The 4,890-nt window shown below is 35.6% G+C and overlaps 1 pseudogene; it reads right to left on the reverse strand.

Moving 5' to 3' along the window:
- Positions 1-228: 228 nt before the first annotated feature.
- LOC114513825 lies at positions 229-704 on the reverse strand (annotated as a pseudogene).
- Positions 705-4,890: the final 4,186 nt, after the last annotated feature.

Raw genomic sequence — 4,890 nt, forward strand, 5'->3', positions numbered from 1 at the left:
TTCCTCCCTTCCCCTGAAATTCCCTCCCCTCTCCCCTCTGGTCACTGTCAGCCTGTTCTCAGTGTCTTTGGTTATATTTTGCTTGTTTGTTTTGTTGATTAGATTCCTGTTAAAGGTGAGATCATATGGTATTTGTCTTTCACCACCTGGCTTATTTCGCTTAGCATAATGGTAAAGAACATTTGTTATTTTTATTTTAACAGCACAGAGGTCTTTTATTTTTTATACCTATATTGCCATGAATTTATAGGGAATGGGCTTTGGCAGCTCAGGCTCCTTTCCATTGTTTCTCACAAAGTCTGCTTCTCCGAGTGGAGCAGGCCGGTGCTTCGATTGAACCCAGGGTCCTTTCTCTGGGGCATCTTTCTTTTTCTGATCATCTTCTTTCATACGTTTCAAGAAGCTGTCTCGGCTCTTAAAGTGTTTAACATGCTCGGGATGTACATTAATTCTGTTGGCAAGAATCTTGCCCTTAACTTGTGTGTTGACAACAAAATGCCTATTGCATGCTGGTTGACACTGTAGACTCTTTCAGTTTTGCCACAGTAGCATTTGTGGGGCTTCCCTTTTCAGACAATGCCCATTCCTTCGATGTCTACAATATCACCTTTCTTGAAGATTTGCACATATATGGCCACAGGAAAAACTTGATGTTTTCTAAAAGGCCTAGAGAATGGATAATGGTGCCTCTCCCCTCTTTTCCTTTGTGTTAGTCATTTGGGTGAATTACTGGAAGATGGTGGCTCCAGTGGAGAAGAAGAAAATTTTAAAATTAAAAAATTAAACATCTTCATTCAAATTTACCATCTGAGCAGACAATGGGCCTTATTAGAGGTTTCATGGCAACAGAAGTAATCGTCACATGCAGCTGTGCCTGCACTTTAATCTATTAATTACGGCCCTCTGCTCAGCAGTGTCAGCCTCCTCTGTCACCTGGCATCTTCCCCTTACTCTGTACACTGACTCGAGTCTCTCCCGTTTTACGAATCAATACTTCAATTTAGCCTCCAACCTAGCACCTTCACCCCTCTAACTTTTTTATAATACCTCAATTTCTAGAACAAGCAATCTATATGAACTGTCTCTACTTTGTAGCATTTAGTTTTTTCCCTTATTGATTATAATACCTCCACCCCTACATTACTGCTTTTCCAAGGTGAGCTTCTCTATTGCTAATTCCAATTTCATTAGTTAGTACTCTGGGATAAAGGGGACTGAGAAGTCAATGCAAGCTGGGTTAAAACAAAATTATTTGTATTATTGTGGTGATTGTAATTATTCAGCTCATTTACCTAAACAAGTTTGTAGGGCCACTGTCAGATACCACTGAACCAGCAATTACTGTCACATTTCTGACTCTGCACCCTTCTACTCTCACTTTACTTGTTGACCAGCTCAGGCTTTATGGTGGTAAGAAATGACAACGATCTCTAGGCTCACGTTCTCACTGCTCTAAATCTAGCAGGAAAAAAGTCTTGTTTGATCATATCTCCCACATAACTTTCAAGCATCATTTTGGCGGACTTAGAATAAGTTACATACCCACTGCTGAGCCAAACAGTCGAACGGGCTGCCACATTTTGATAGATTAAGGCTTGTGTCATATGTATTAATTTTGGAAACAAACATGGCTTTCAATTTCAGCTGTAATAGTGTTTATAAGCAGTAAAAAAAATACAACTACACTTTATAGCTAACATCTTTTTCCTTAGAACAGCCATATAAAGTTACATGTTAGACATTATGAAGATGATAGATGTTTGAAGAATTTAAGTAATTGGTCCAATTCCAAAAATTAACAAGAAAGGTCTAAGATCTGACCTCAAGTTTGTTTAGTTTTGAAATCGTGCTCTTCCCACTGCATAGGCTGAGACACTGTGCCTAAAATACTCATCACAGAGCCAGCACACACTTAACTAATGTTAATCCCTTTTCTTTTCTCTGCAAATGCAATTCTGATCACATCATTTTGCTTAAAGTGCCCTCCATAACCTGGCCCCTTCCTACTTGAACAGTTTCATCTCTAACCTTTTTTTTTTGCCAGGTAATTCTGAATCATTTGTTCTTCCTTCAACATACTAGGTTCCCCTATTTGTCTGAAATATTCGATATAAAATGTATTCATTTCTGTCTGGCTTCCTCAGCCCATGGTAAATTATTCATTTTTCAGTCTGACCTCAAGCATTTACTTTCTTCTGTGTCCCTCTGAAGTTCATGCATACTCTTATTATGGAAATTATTATACTGTAGTAGTTCCTACATGTTCTCCCATCATGCTGTGAAATCTTAAAGTCAAATCTATAGATCAGCTCATTTTCTTTCCATAGCATGGTGACACAGTGCAGGTGCTGTACAAATGTTTATTGAATGAATAAATGTACATACAAAGAAATAAATTCCTTTTTCCCAAATTAGTTTATAGTCCCTTTCTCAGCATAAACTTTGTTAGACACAAGAAAAACTATTCTTGATACCCCCTTTTCCTTCCATCCAGTTAATGGTGACATAATTTCTTTAAACAATCTCCATGTTTGTGCGCATTTCTCTATCTCTATTCTGGAGTTACTGCTCCAGTCTAGATCTTCACCATTGCCTGGGTTATTGAAAGTCTGCCTTCCTTCTATATGGGTTTTGCTACACCCTGTATGCTACATGGCTGCAAGAATATTACTAAAACAAACAAGAGATCCTTCTACGAGTTTCTATTCTCTTGAGCACAAACTCCAGACTTCTAAAATGACGAAGCTTTTCAAAACTGCCTTCATCTACCTTGTTGGTGCTTTTCTCTTTGTTATTTCCACATTCATATCTTCTATTCCAGCCATATTACTGAATACAACAATTAAAACCATCCTGCATGCACCTATCACTTCAAGTCTATTCACTTTGCTTGTGCTGCTGCCTTTATCTGGAGTACTCCCTCACGCTGGTCACTGTGCAAGGACAAGCTCATAATCATTACAATCACCACTTTATCTATCTATGAGCATTTGTCAGATACTCCCACACACAACTGCTTCTTTCCTTTTCCCTACAGGTAATATTTTTATTTAAAACCCCCCAGACCTTTAATACAACTCTTGTGCTTATTTATTCTACCTTTCCCAATCAATGGCAAATCTCTTGGTAGCAGGGCCTGTGTCTTACTCATCTCTTGTTTCCTGGCACCTAACCCACTACTCAGAACATAAATGTTTGGTGGTTGGGCAGAAAAAAATAGGAAAGAAGAAAAGGTAAAAATACAGAAAGAATTAAGTTTCCTTTCAATGCCTCTGAGATGCAAATCCCTAGAGAAGAAAATCTCTGAAAGAAAGACTCTTGTCTACATAAAAATTTCTTTTGCAGCAATAGCATCTATTGCAATATCGTGAAGTATATATGTGCTTATATTATTTGGTCTTGAGTTGTCTTGTAAGAGTTTGATTCTACCAGGAATAGTCTTTCCTGTTGCTGGTTTAAAAAGCCATTGACAATTACTGGGAAATAAAATCCAAGAAGTTTGAGTTCTTATTCCGTGTGCTAACAAAAAATGAATTTGAATAAATTATTTTTGTTAACTATGTATTTCCTCTCCAATAGTTGTCCTGATTATCAATGAAAAACAAGTATATACTTATCAAAAATATTTTCTATCTTAAAGTAGATGCTAATTATTTTACTATTTCTTCTATTTATATTTTGTTTCTACATCTAGTAGGTGCTCATTAAGTGAACTGCCTTTCTTAGCTTTTTTTCTCTCTTTCCTTTTAAGTTTTCTATACAAGTAGTTTAATCAATATTTCCAGTTTCTGCCCACCAAGTATCTTAATACCTTGCTATCAGTATAACATTTACCACTTTATTCTATTGAAATTGCACCAGCAATCAAAAACCTTTAGCAGTATTTATGGAAAAATCATTATTATGGAAGATTTATGAAATTCTTGCTAATGATCCTGGAGTCAACAATTGTATGGCATTTTTTCTTTCTTTTCAAAATCTCTTTCTTTTTGCATTTAACAACACTAAATTTATTTTCTAGAAAAGCTTTGCTCTTTTAGCATCAATGATGATACTTTCTTGGCTGACAAAACACTTTCTGCTATTGTTAACTGGGGGGACGCCTGTGAGGACTGACTCTATCCCTCCTAGCCCAAAAAATGTATTTTTACCATTGATACTAAGCCCAGAGTTTCAAGTATCAGATAGATGAAGGAAAGTTAGGTTCTGTCGGATTGTTCCTCAAGGAAGTAGAGCTCTCTACTCAGATGCTGGACTCTAGAGCATCAAAAGGTCAGCCAGACATTTGGTAACTGAGAACCACAGTACTAAACAGAAACTTGATTCTTTTATTCTGCTTTGTTCTCTCTGGAATCCTTTTTTGTTGTTATTGAATACGAGATCATAAGCAAACCATACCAGCTCATTGTGTCTCATTCTAAAATTGGACTTAATATATATTCTATATGTTAAATGATAGTTTATGTTACATTGCTTTTTAAAATATGATGCTCATTAGAAGCAAATTTAAATCAGTTTCATATATTTCTAAATATATTTTAAAAAACCATCTGAGACAGAGCATGTATATCATGTATATCTAAACACATACAAATGCATAGATTATTATTTATGGTCCTATAGTAGCCATCAAAATACATATTTAAAAATTAAGTTTTTTGAGTTACCTTTTGAAATGATCAATCACAAGATATGTGATATCTATGTTATATACTATATATCTGTACACACACATACACACACAAATATTCATGTATGAAAAATGACCTTAGGACTGTTTTTAAAATATAACATCCAAAATATACTAAGTATTAGAACTATAAAAATGTTAAGTATGCATAAACAATTCAAAATAGATATCAAAAATACTTATCTCAGGAACACTTCTAA

This window comes from Phyllostomus discolor, chromosome 2 (genome assembly GCF_004126475.2).
Source record: "Phyllostomus discolor isolate MPI-MPIP mPhyDis1 chromosome 2, mPhyDis1.pri.v3, whole genome shotgun sequence".
Lineage (NCBI taxonomy): Eukaryota > Metazoa > Chordata > Mammalia > Chiroptera > Phyllostomidae > Phyllostomus > Phyllostomus discolor.